Source organism: Phascolarctos cinereus, unplaced genomic scaffold (assembly GCF_003287225.1).
Source record: "Phascolarctos cinereus isolate Bilbo 61053 unplaced genomic scaffold, phaCin_HiC Scaffold_726;HRSCAF=1367, whole genome shotgun sequence".
Classification (NCBI taxonomy): domain Eukaryota; kingdom Metazoa; phylum Chordata; class Mammalia; order Diprotodontia; family Phascolarctidae; genus Phascolarctos; species Phascolarctos cinereus.
In genome coordinates this window covers 417,944,559-417,958,891 of record NW_027556098.1, presented here as the reverse complement: position 1 = coordinate 417,958,891, position 14,333 = coordinate 417,944,559, and the positions used below count along the sequence as shown (strand labels likewise).

The following is a 14,333-nucleotide window of genomic DNA, read 5'->3' as shown; positions in this document are numbered from 1 at the left end:
CAGAGAGCCATGGGTTTAAGGAGGAATGAAAGAGCGACTGTGGTAAGTAGGATAGTGAGCTGAGTAAAGAAATGTGAACGAATTGCATTGTCATAGGGACCTCCCAGACGAGGTCACATAACACAAATTTACTGATGCTATGGAATATATAAATTTTGAGTGTAACCCATCAACACAATTCCATGATTTTTCCCCCTACCTTCATTCATCGGTATGTATAAGAGTGTAAGCAGGATATGGATGAAGTGACCAAAGACTAAGGCTTTGCAGGGCAAGGTCAGTAATATGATAAGGGAACAAGGGACTCCAAAAGAGTATGTCATTGAAGTGGTTCACAATCATTTCAAGATGGGCAAAGGAGGACAGTGTAGTGTAACGATGATGGGCTGGGAAAGAGCTGGTGAGCCAAGGTGGGTCAGGGCATAGATGAAGAACAGGTTTTGGGATTGAAAAGCAGAGAGAAAGGTAGAATGACAATAGATTGCAGTCAGGTAAGGCAATGGTAGATTTCATCAACATGGAAATGATGCTGATAGCTTTTGAATCAGGTCTAGTTTATCTAACTGTAAAGAAATCCTCTCAAGGAGAGATCACTGGTGCTCCACGTTGCCTCAACTAAATAGATCTTCTTAACACACACTGTTTAAAAAGGTGTCACTAGTGAAGGGAATTCTGAGCAATAATCAAGAATCATGTGAAGTGATCAATGTAAATTCCAACATCTGCATCAATGTCTTCTGCTCATCAAAATCACTCCAAGATTATCTGTTCTCAGGGGATGAACTGCCTTCAACAAACCTCTGCTTGAGATTCTAAAGAAGGGGCCACTGATTTTCTGGATAAGGTTCAAGTCTATGGATTTAACAGCAGACATGTTTTAAATTTCTTTTCCTCATAAATTTAACAATCATCAAGAAACACACATTTCAATGTAAAAAGAAGAATAAACTGTGACATCTTATTGTTTTCATGTAAAAAGATAACTTATGGACCTCAGTACAGATTAATCATCTTCAATGAGGCTTCAGAGCACCCCAGAGTAATCTGTGCTTTTTCTGAGCATACATGCTTACTTTAAAGAGTAAAAATGATAAGCCATTATTTTGTTACTGCCTCTTAGCTTTACCAAGCATTACTAGCTGGGGCTATGTCAGGGGCTCAAAATTTGGGTGAAAAGAAACCTCAGTTCCCTAAGTCTGAAAGCCCAAGATCTGCCCCATGTAACAAATTCTAATAAAAAGGAGTGACTCTAAGCAATTAAAAAAAAAACCTTTGACTAATATTTCCTACAGATCATTTCTTAAACATTTCTAAACCTGGCAACAGTCCTCAGAACGATCTATGCTAAGCTTCACTCATAGGAAAGAAGACATTACTCTAATTTCTGTTGCCACCTGTGATACTTAACACGTTGCTTGATAATAAAAGTCTGCCACTTTGGAGGTGCTCCTAGAGTCAAACTTAGAGAATTAGATAAGTGGAGAATAATGATGTGAGTTGGAAAGCTGAGTGAGTTGGGGTAAAATCAAAAAATAAAAGGGCAATATTGGCTCATTAAGAAATGAATAGAATTCTGTGCATGATGGCTTTTTCAAAATGGGGGTGGGAGCATGTCAGCTTGGGGCAGAGTGATGTCAAATAAGACACAACTTGAAAAGCATTAACTTGGTCCTCTTCTGCCTAGGAGGCGTCGGCTGTGTTTACTCTATTATCTGGTTTTCTCTGGTTTACGATGACCCTATGGAACACCCATTTATAAGTGACAGTGAAAGAGAATACATTATTTCTTCATTGGCTGAACAGGTGTGTTAAAAATAACAGCTGGCTTGGGAAAAAGTCTTTGTATAAAATTTCTTAGATACTGATTTGGTATCCAAGACATGTGAACAACTAGCAAATATGTAAAATACCAAAAGTAATTTTCCAATAGATACGTGGTCCAGGGATATACATTAATGATACTCAAAAGACAAATTGCAAACTATTTATAGCTATGTAAAGAATGTTCTAAATTACTAATAATGAGAAAACTGCAAGTCAAAACAATGCTGAAGTCTTGCTTCACACCCAGAAATTGCCATATATGACAAAAGATGGGAATAGTTAGGGTTGAACGAGTTGTGAAATGATAAGCAAATTGGTGCATTGGTGACAGAGCTGTGAATTAGTACCACCATTTTGGCCAGCAATTTAGAATTATGTGAATTAAGTGACTAAACTGTCAATACCACTTGACCTAGAGATTCCACTATTAGGCATATACCTCAAGGAAGATGATGATGACCATTAAAGGGGCACGTACACCAAAGCATTTATAGGATTGCTTTTTGCAAAGAACTGGAAACAACAAAAATGTCCATGAATTGAGGAATAGCTAAACAAACCGTGACACAGGAATGTAAAGGCATAGGACAGAGCTGTAAGAAACGACATGTGTGATAAGTACAGAGAAGCATGAAAACAGCTACATGAACTGATTAGAGAGAAGTCGGCTGAGCCAAGAAAATAATATACAAAATGAATACAAGAATGGAAATGGAAAGAACAACCATTACAAAACTGCTGAAAGTTGGAAAGAGAGCTAAGAGCTTGTAAAAAGAGGAACAAAACTTTACCTGAACAACGAACTCAGTGAAAATTAAAATGGGCCCCAAATGGAAGATATGACTACACGAGACAACAAAAATGTTTGAAACAAAGCCAAAGGACCAAGACACTTGAAGAAATGTGACATACAGCAAAACAAATGACCAAAAACCAGAGGAGACAGAATTTAAGAAATGCAAGACTACCTGAACAGCACAACCAAGGTGCTAGCAATGAAGAAGTTTTCATGAGAAAACATTAGGAAATGTTTTTGTATAGAAAACTGGGAAAGCTCAACTGAACTCCAAAATTCTGAGGATTTGGCCCCAAGTCAAATCTAGAGTTGTTTTTAAGAGGTACTACAATATTTTTCAAAGTTTCAGCATATGAAAAGTTTCTATATATTCTTTATAGATGTTTTATTTATTCTGTTTACTCACCATCATTTCCTCTTCAATGAATGAATATGAGCAGTAGAGTTAGAACTGGTATAACAACACATAATAAAAATACAAACTAATATTGTAAACAATGGGGGGAAAGAGAAAAGTATATACACGGAGAAGAGGGCGGGCAAATAAAAAAATTACAATAAATGTCTCGGGCTTTCTTTTCCTCTGGCATATTACTTAATCTAAAGGGAGCACAAAATTAATATTAGAGACATCCATAGCATGATTTTCCACTGAAAATATGCCTTTGCTTTTATCACGTTATAGTCTTTCAAATATTCTGCACCTTAATACATTCTTTGTTTTCTAGCTATTTTATTGAAAGCTACTAGGAAAGCAAATACATAAAACCTGCTCTAATTTGATGAAAAGAATAGAAAAGTGAATGCTTCAGAATTACAAAGACCAAGTTTGGCCAAAGAAAAGATGTTGAGAAGACACCTCCCTCAACCCCACTGCAGAGATGAGAGGTGTACAACATGGCATTTTCAGACTTTTGCCATATACAGATCAGTTTTACTGATTTCTTTTTCTCGTGTTCCTATTTTTTTAAATTTTTTTTTTTTTTGTTATACAACAGGGCTCTCTGAAAAAGAAGAAGAAGAGAGATATGGGAGAAATTCAGGCAAAGTAAAAATAAAAATTATTGGCAAAAATTATTTTTAAAAAGAATGATAGCTTTTCCATAGTTTTTAATGCTTTACAAAGTAAATTTATATATCTCTATCTATCTATCTATCTATCTATCTATCTATCTATCTATCTATCTATTTATTTGTCAATCTATCTATGTATATCCTTACAACAAAGGTAAGGGTAGTAAGAAAACATTACTATCCCTATTTAACAGGTGAAAAAATGACTATAGCCCAATAAAATGAAGTGACTTATCGCAGGTCACACAGCTAATAAAGGACTGAGCTGTCTTGAACTCAAGTCTCCTGTAGCCACCTTCAATGTTGATTCCTCTAAATCATGCAATCAGAATTAAATGGCTCTGAGGGCTGTTCCTTAAGTTGCACCTATATTGGTCACAAGTGGTCAACACATCAGAAGCCATGAGAAAAATGCTCCAAATCACTAATAACAGAAAGGGAAATGAACACAATTAGAAGGATTGGACCTTACACCCATAAAATTCACTAAATAAATAAGGGATGAAAATAGCATATGTTGGAGGGACTGCAAAAAGAGAAACCCATAGGTGCACCATTTATTAGTTGAGCTCTGAATTGGCCCAACTGTTGTTGAAAATAATTTGGAATTATGTGAAAAAAAGTGATGAAAATATACAGAACTATTGAACTAATATTACTACAGCAAGGCATACATTCCAAAGGTCAAGGGAAGATGGAAAGCTTGGAATAGCAAAATATTGACAGTGCCATTTTTTCTTAGTAACAAAAACCTAGAAACAAAATTGCCTACTAATTGGAGAATGGCTAGACAATTATAAAAATGAACAAAATGGAATATCTTATTGTCATAAGTATTTCAAACTATGCAGAATTCTAAAAAAAAAAATACTCCAGAAGACTTGTTATCACCTGATGCAGAGCAAACAAAGCAGAACAGAGAACAATGCACACACTGGCCATGATAATGTAAAAAATCCAAGAGAGTATTGGAATTGGAATTAGGGCGAAGATCAGCCTTGACTCCAGAGCTGTAAGGATGAAACAAGATAAAGAAACAAATAAACAATAAATGGTGAAGTCTGGAAGTAGTATCAGGGTGCTTTACTTTTCTCCTCTCTGCTACAAGGGAGGAATCCATGGAGTCAGGAAAGTCATGTGAAGAGGTGACACAGGTGTTTGGGGGAAGGCAGAGGGAGAGGAAAAGTATCAAAACAATTTTTAAAAACTAAAAATGTTTGTGACAGCCTGACCAACGTATTGATAATTTGATTTTCCTTCTAGGCCAGTTCCCCTAATTGGTCTTTGCCTTTCAAAGCTATGATGAAGATTCTGGCAATTTGGGCCATTATAATAGCTAACATTTGTTGATTCTGGTTAACTAGCAACTTAACAATATCGCTGCCAACACTACTAGACAATATGTTTGATTTAAACTTTGAAAAGGTAAGTTCATAATTCCTGCCTACTCTTTATTTATCTAATGGATTTTTTAGTCAAACAAGCACTTATGATGTTCCAGGCACTGGTTAGGAACTGGGCATTCAAAGGAAAAAAAAAGACACAGTCCTTGCTGTCAAGCAACTTGCATTGTATTGGAGGAGACAATTATAAATAAATAAGAATATATGAAATAAATACTGGAGAAGTTAGGAGGAAGGGGACTAGTGGATGGAGGATCAGGAAAGGCTTCATATAGAAAATATCACATAACCAGAGGTTTAAAGGAAATGAGGGATTCTAAGAGGCAGAGATGAGGTGAAGAAGAGTATGTTTCAGGGATGAAGGAGACAGCCAGTGAAAAGGTACAGAGATGGTAGATTGAATGTTTGTACCATTCTTACATTTCTAACATTAACAACATTCTTATTTTTAAGGCAAAAAATCTTGTTTTGTGAGAAAACCAGGGAGGATCAAGATGGTAGTCCCAGAGACAAAAGTGTCAAATTGTCTGTGTTTTGTTTCCATGGCAGTAAGCCAGAAGAGAGGAGAGTAGGGCTTGAAGTATGGCGGTGGAAATGTTGAGTAGGGAGAAATGAATGTATACAAGATACACAACAGGGGTAGAAGTGATGAGATTGGGTGAGTGACTGTATATGTACAGTTCCTTATCTTGGTCACTGGGTTGATGTCACAATGGGAACATTCAGGAGAGGGTTGGGTTTAAGGGAAAGTTGAGTACTGTTTTGGATGTGTTGAATTTGAGATGCTTAAGTTAGATGTTCCAACAGTCAGTTTAAGATGCATAGCCAGAAAAAAAAATAAATGAATGAATGAATGAATAAACAAATAAGTTAATGAATGAACAAATAAATAAATGAATAAATGAATAAACAAATAAAGAAATAAATAAATGGAAAGATCCATGGCCAGAGCTTCAGAAAGACTCAAGGTGGATTATAGATCTGGGAGGTACTGGAGAAAGATGTATTTAAATCCATGAGAGCCAATTCAGTCACCATATCACTGAGTGTAAAGAGAGAAGAGAGCCCAGGACAAAGATTTAGGTCACACCTACAGTTATAAGGTGTGATGTAGAGGATGAAACAGCACCTGAGACTGAGAAGAAACAGTTCTACAAGTGGGAGGAAAGAAGTACTGGTACCATGAAAAGCCAAAGAGGAGCTAGGATCAGGTAGTTAATTGTCAAATGCTGAAGAGGTCAAGGATTATTTCAATTCTCAATAGATTCCCACACAGGCAACACACCTGACCTCTCTGAAACCATTGAAATCATTGAATAGTGGTTAGACAGGGCTCTTAAACCTGCACAGGGACTCTTAAGCGTTTCTGTGTCATGGACCCTTTGGGCAATTGGTCTGGTGAAACCTATGGGCCCCTTCTTGGAACAATGTTTTAAAATGTATGCATTTTGGCACTCCTGGCACATAGTAGGTTCTCAATAAATGTTGATTCGTTTACATAGGATCATAAACAGAACCAATATTATTGACATAGTTATCAAAATATTTTTTAAAAGTCCACCAATCTTAAATCTATAAATCTGATTTAGTACAAAATCCCCACTTAAAAAGAAAAAGAACATGAGCCCCAGAGGGGTAAAATTATGTACCCATGATTCCATAGTGATGTCAGAGCTAGGAACTAAATGAACCCAGCGTGCTTGGTTCCCAGTCCAATGTTATCTTTACTACTTCAAGTTATCTGTATGACGCTTCTTATAGCTCTCTCTCTCTCTCTCTCTCTCTCTCTCTCTCTCTCTCTCTCTCTCTCTCCCTCTCTTCAGGCAATGTGGGTAAGTAACTTGCTCAGGGTCACACAGCTAGTGAGTGTTATGTGTCTGAGATCAGATTGGAACTCAGGTCCTCCTCACTCCAAGGCCAGAGTTCTATCCACTCTGCCACCTAGCTGCCCCCTTATATCTCTCTTGGAATACAATGGTTGAAGTATAACCAAGGAGAACATACGTGGACTCTATAACATTTCAATTAAGGATTTTAGAGTATAGTCGGCAACATGTCTAAAAGCAGCCTCTATCTGAAACTATCTCCTCTGCTTACTGTGGGAGTGCCTGTGATTTAGGAATCACTCCTTTAGATTTTTTCCTAACATAAGCATCTGTAATTTCTTTAGATGCAAATTCCTTTGGGAAGGGTGAGATAGTAACTTGGTTACCAGTCATTGGAACCTTAGTGTAACTTAGTACTACAAATTAGCAATGAAGAAAGTACATGAGGTCCTTTTGGCAAAAATACTGGAGTGGTTTACCATTTCCTTCTCATTTTATAGATGGGGAACTGAGGCAAATGAGATTAACTGACTTGCTCAGGATCACACAGCTAGTAGGTGTCTGAGGCCACATTTGAACTCAGGAAGATGAATCTTCCTGAATCCAGACCCAGCGCTCTATCCTCTTTGCCACCTAGCTGCCCCAGGTTACCACTCAATTAGTTTAAGCACAATAACATAATGCTCTAACTCAAAAATAACTGCTCTATTCCAACCTCCTGTGCTGCTTTGCAACAGTTAGCTGATAAGAGAGAGCTGAAGAAATTGGAGTTTTGATGGAAGGAGCTAAAAGGAATAATTTCAGGTTGTATAGTCCTGATGCCATTTACTACCAATGTGGGATGTATGGGATGTTAAAGGAGGACCAGCACCTCTGGTGTGAGTTCTTGCTGAGCCTTCTTCAAGGCTACTCATCCATCTCTGGTATCGACTTGTTATCCAACTCTTCTCTCTAACATATACAGTGGTCACCCCGTGGTAAAACCATCTTGGCAAATAGGCTAAACCAGGTTGAGAATAACTGAGAGGTTTCAACCCACTGGTGGTAGGGAGATGTCTGCTCCAAGTATATAAAGACTTCCCCCAGTGGCATGGGCAGATGAGAACAATTTGTTGCAATGGCCACGAAGCCATCTGAAGCAAGCACTGTGTAGTACTTAGAGCCTGGTCAGACATAGAAGATGCCAAGGTCATTCACTGCATCCCAGACCATTGCCAGTCATCTTGGCTTTAGTCCTGCCACTAGACTTCAATGACTCAGGAGTAGAGAGTGAGACTGATGGCTTTTCCCAACTCTGCCACATTAAGTCCCATTTACACACAAGTCAAGACATCACCCATCATCCACTATTTTACCGCAATATCATGATGTCATTGGTCCTCTTTGAAAATGATAGATGAGCTACCTATGGGCTCTTGGGCCAGTCCCTTAAACCAATCTGGGCCTCAGTTTTTACATCTATAAAAAGAGGGGGTTGAATTAGATGAATGTTAATGACCCCCTGGCCATAAGTTTATGTACCTAAGGTAAAGGTTCTCTGCACTCTGAGTGCATGAGGGGATCTGTGTTTTCTCTGCACCAACAAGCAAAGATGTACACTTAAGAGAGAGACTGAATGAACCAAAGACAAATCTCATCTACTACTTTTGCCCAGCAGCCTGTCTCTGTGACCAGTTTAGATAACAGCGCAGGTTGCTGCTATGAACTAGTGAATGAATAGAACGCATGTTCACCTTACTCCATTCTGCACAATTTCTTCTCCATAGAATGGGTTTCTGAGTGCACTGCCTCTCATTACTTCATGGATCAGTATGACTCTGGGAAGTAAAATAGCTGATTTCCTCCTGTCCAAGAAGATTCTCAGGCTCATCACAGTTCATAAACTCTTCACATTTGTTTGTAAGGACAGTGTCATATATTCCACCATTTCAAGAGATTTCTTGCCATTTATTTCAAAAATGCGTTGACTAAATAATCATTTATTAAGCAGCCACTATGCACAATGTCCCATGTACTCAAGCTACAAAAATGAAGGGGGCAGCTAGATGGTAGAGTGGATAGAGCACTGGCCCTGGAGTTAAGAGGACCGGAGTTCAATTCTGGTCTCAGACACATAACACTCACTAGCTGTGTGACTCTGGACAAGTCACTCAACCCTAATTGACTCATTCAAAAAAAATACAAAAACAAGCAAAAACATAGTCACTGTCTTCAAAGCTTATTTTCTGATGGGAAAGACATCACGTGTATGCATTTTTGTGTACTTTTGCTCTCCAGGAATGTTTTTCCCATCTTTATTCACCATAGCTATCCCATATGTTGGCTCCACTACTGCTATAACCTTCATGATACTGGCTAGCTCAGCAAGAGCCCTGTATTACTCTGGATTCATCGTTAATCCCCTCGACTTTGCTCCCAGGTAAGATGCTCTGCCTTCTCTCTTCTCCCTCTGGCAGTGTGGAATTGTGGAAAGAGGCTGGATGCAAATCCCAACTCTACACCCACTGTGTGATATTGGGGGGAAAAGGAGGGGAAAACCAATAAGATATGGCAGCTTAGGGTGTAAGAGAATGAGGAGTGAATTATATATCTAAACCTGGAAGGATGATGATATGCTTACAAAAATAGGGAAAAACTAAGGTGGACAGTGCTAAAAATAGAGGAATTGAACCATGGGAGCTCATCTGTTAAGAAAGGGAGTAGAGAGGGAAAAGAAAAGGAGATTGAGAAGGAGTGGTCAGAAAGGAGAAGGAGACAGTAACCAGGAATAGGAAGTGGTCAAGAGTGTCCAAACCTACGAAGAAATCAAGTTAAGGTTAAAGAAAAAGTTAAAAATTCAGAAAAATCTCCTAGACTTGCAACTGAGAAATTCTTGATAACCCCGAGAAGACTTGTGGCCATTATGAGTGGTATTGGAAAGCAGACCGGAATTAATTTAGATGGGAGTGAGAAGTAAGAAAAAGGAGAGCAATGAGTGCAGTTGACCCTTTCTAGATATTTGGGTGCAAAAAAGAAGGGGAGAAACAAGAAAGAGTTTGAGGGAATAGCAGCATAATGGGAAAGACTTTTAAAGATGGGGGGGAAGGGAACCTAGGTATGTTTCTAGGCAGAAGGGAAGAACCAGTAGAGATGGCAAAACTGATCATCAGACATAATTCCAGAGGAAAAGGGAGAGAGAGCATCAAGGTCACAAGTAGAGGCATTGGCTTTGGTGAGGAGAAGGTGTGGTTCATTATCAGAGATGTGAGCAAAGGAGAAGAAGACAGTCAGTGATGTAGAGGGGGACTGAAAAATAGTAAAGGAAAGTGAGTGAATATGTGTGACAGACAAGTAGGAAGAATCAAAGGTGTGTTAGGTAATGAAACAATTATGAAGATAACCCAGCATTGGGCTTTGGCAGAGTACAAGCAGCTGTAGAACAAGGGAACAAGTCAACAAGCATTTACCAAGCCCCTCCTACATTTCAGGCACAGGAATAGGAGCTGGCCTTTCAAAGAACAGCAAAAACAGCCCCAACCCTCAGAGACAACATGAAAACAACTATCACAGATTTTATATATGTGTGTGTGTGTGTGTGTGTGATGTATATACATATATGTGTATATGTATATATATATGTGTGTGTGTATGTATATATGTGTGTGTGTGTGTGTGTGTGTGTATATATATATATATATATATATATATATATACAGGACAAATTAGAGAATAATCTCAGAGGGAAAACAGTAGTATTAAGAAGGAATCAGAAGAAGTTTCTTGCAGAAGGTAGGCTTCTAGGTGGAGTACAGTGTGTAGCTTCATATCAGTTTGAGATACAAAGATACTTGTTCAAATGCACTGAATTGAAGACAATATTCATAATGCGTGGGCATGAAGTTTCTTTACGATCAACAAGTCTTTGGTTTCTCTCATTGCATTTTCCTCATCAGTATTTCTCAACATACTTTTAACTGTCCTCTTCTGGTTCCATCTCTGTATTAGAGTCCTCAAGTATTGATACCTATGTTGATTTAATTTGGAAAGTATTATCCAATCCTTTATAGAATCCCTCTTTCATTTCACCCTTTGAACACAAGTTGGTATGGAAACTACATTTTTTATGGGACTCTTTTTTGTTATATAAATACTTAAATGGGCATGCAATATGAGACTACTAAATATCCCATGAAAACCTGTTTCTTGTAGCCATTAGATGTAAGATAAAATCAGCTGCACCATCCCCTTCATTTGTTTATCCCAGGAGAGCTTTGAAACCATTTTTCAGTTCAACTTCAACTTCTTTCTGTCTTCTGCCTTCATTTACAGAGAGGATGACAAGGTTGATACCATCCAATTCCTCCAACAGTATACCTATTTGGTTGGCTAGTGTACAAGGTTCTTACATGCAAGACAACAAAGGCTAAATTCATAGTTGATATACAAGTGCTGTGATTCTTAGCCCAACAATTCCCTTTTCTGCCACCCTGTCTCTGTCATTGCAAAAACTAAAAATGGCTACACTTAAGTGAGAACTATTTCCTATTTTTCTTTGTCTTTTTGGTTGCTGTGACCAAATATCTTCATGCAAATAGCTTGATAAAGAGGAGCCACTCCATATTTATGTCATATTTGCTCCTTAGGAAGTGAACTCCATCTATTGCCAGGATTTTACCCAGAGCCTTTCCAGCATAGCAGAACCAGGCAAACCACTCTCTGCTAGGATCGCCTTCAAAAACCCAGGCTCTCTCATGTGTTGCAATCTGTCTACAGAGTGTGACTGCAATGAGGCTTTTTAATCCCTTCCTCACATGGACTCCTTTGTATTCTTTGATATCTTCCACCCACTAATTGTGACATTGTGAATTATCATTTCATTTCTGCCAGCTACCCTTGTTTTAATGTAGGGCAAAGTCATCATTATATTTGGCTTCACAGATTAGGTTAAAGCACAAACTCAGTTTTGGTGATTTACAGGAAGTTGGTACTCAGAAAGTTAGTCCAAACACGAGATTTATTATTATGTGATGCAGTAAGAAGGCCAAAAGAGGGGGGTGGGTAAGCAAATACATTCATCACATGGCAATACAGACAGCCAAAGGTTTGGCCCCAAAGATGCAAAGAAACTCAACCAGCTCAAAGGAGAGGGAGATGTCTATGGACGCAAGGATCTGAGTTGGAATGCAGGTTTGGAGGGGAAGGTCTAAGTAAATAAGTTTTATAGCTTAAAAAAGGGTTTAGTTGAGAACAGGTAATCACAACACATGTAGTAGGAAATTCTCCAGGTCATTTATCAAAACCAGACTTGGGTAGAGTGAGTTTCTAAATCAGAAATTGGTCAAGGGTTTGAGTTGGTCATCAGAGACCCAGGAATAGATGTGGCTCTGCAGTCGGCCTTGGAGTCTCATGAATCAGGACTTGTGATTAACTGCTTGACATAGGATCAGAATAAGTCAGTGGAAAAGTAGAAGCTCTTGTCATTGCTTATATGTTTATGGTTTTTAGAACCACTCAGCCTAAGTGACTCTTTATTGGAGTTCTATCATTTATAACTACAACATCAAATAAACATTACATTTATCACGGTCATATTTGCTTTCATGATTGCTTGATAGTGAGGATAGCATGTAGATGGATCTTCAAAATTTGTGAAGCACTTTACAAATATTATTTCACCTTATCCTCATGACAGCCCTGGGAGGTGGGTGCTATAATTATCCCATTTACAGATGAGAAAACCAAGGCAGAGAAAGGGTAAGTGATTTGCCCAGGAACACACAGCTAACAAGTGTGTGGGGCAAGATCAGTTCAGGTGTTCTTGATTCTAAGTCCAGAATGCTATCCACTGTACCTTCTAGCTGCCTAATATCATACTGGTGATAATATGAAGACTATGGTTCACTAAAACCACCAGATCTTTTTCAGACAAACTTCTAACCACATCCACCACTTGTGTTCCTATAAAGTTGGTATTTCATATGCACGTATAACACTTTACATTTATCCCCTTTCATTTTCGTAGTATTCAATTTGGCCCAACAACACTATCTTTGAAGATTGTCTTTCTTTAATTTCCTAACTCTTGCATCCAGCCCCGCAGGTTTTGTTTTGGTTTGGGGGCAGGTGGTTTGGTAATTTTAAAAATTTTAAACTTACATACAAAACAAGAAAGGAAAAAAGAAACAAAACAATCTTAAATAAAACTGAAATGCAAAATAAGAAAAGAAAATTGCCATGTGCACAGCAGAACTTAAGAAAGGATTCAAAATATAAAGCAATAAATTTCCATTTCAAGAAAATCTATACAATAAATATCATGCATTGTGTTCACAGCTGTGCATCTCTTCTTTACCTCCATGTAGATTTTATTTTCTTCTCTGCTGTGAACTTTTCACTTTGTTCTTTTTCCCCCTTCCTCTCCCCCTTCCCCAAGAAGGCTACAATTAACATGCATATGTGTGTATACACACATACATACATATATGTACACATACACATACATACAAACATATCCATACATGTACACATGCGTACACTTACTCATCCATGTACATAGATATCTGTCTCACATATATACACATATATATTCATATGCATCTATGTAAGATTGAACTAACTTGTTTGTACTCTGTTTCTCTGAAGTTGGATAACATCTTCCTTCATAAATCTAAGTCTTTCCAATCTTTTCTGAATCCACTAACTCATCATTTCCTACACCGCAACAATATTCTAACCTTATACTGTCTTGTTACTTTAAATAGTCTAACAGAGCTGGGGAACCCACAGCCTTAAGGCCATATGTGACCTTCTAGGTCCTTAAGTGCATCCTTTGGGCTAAGCCTAAATTTTACTTCCTTTTAATAAAAGGATTTGTTCCATAAAATTTGGATTCACCCACCCCTGGACCAATATTGATTAATAAGGCTGACATATAGTGTAGTTGCCCTATTTTTCTCTTTTCATTAAGTCTATTTTAACTTTGACTTTGTCTGAGATTGTGATTACGAAACTTACTGTTTTTCCCTAATAAATTCTATTCCTGACTTTTATTTTATTCTATTTTATGCTTGCATGCGTCTCTTATTTTCCATCCCTCCTAACTTCTTTGCTTTTCTTCTAGCTGCTACCTTGCCCTGCTATTACTTAACCTATTCCCCCTCCATAGCACAAATCCCTCCCTTATGCTTTCCCCCCCTTTACACTTCCTCCCACCATTTCCCTTTGCCATCTTGTTTCTATCTGAATTTTGAAGACTTTTATAGCCTTCCAAAATATATGTTATTCCCTTTCTATCCCATTTCCATTAATGTAGGTACCCTTCTATATCCCCCTTATCCTATTCCCTCACCCTCTTATCTATTTACAAGTGTAAAAGACTTTTATTCCCTTCTAAATGAATACATTATTCTCTCTTTAACCCAGATCTAATGT

General features: G+C 37.9%; 1 pseudogene across 1 annotated transcript in view; it reads left to right on the top strand.

Annotated features, from left to right (window-relative positions):
- The window catches only part of LOC110219880 (sodium-dependent phosphate transport protein 3-like), a 54,292-nt pseudogene that overhangs the window by 29,174 nt on the left and 10,785 nt on the right, over positions 1–14,333 (top strand). The window contains exons 8-11 of the transcript XR_013482752.1: positions 1,684–1,803; positions 4,958–5,119; positions 8,690–8,822; positions 9,201–9,342. The product of XR_013482752.1 is annotated as a sodium-dependent phosphate transport protein 3-like (transcript). The remainder of the gene's footprint in view (positions 1–1,683; positions 1,804–4,957; positions 5,120–8,689; positions 8,823–9,200; positions 9,343–14,333) is intronic.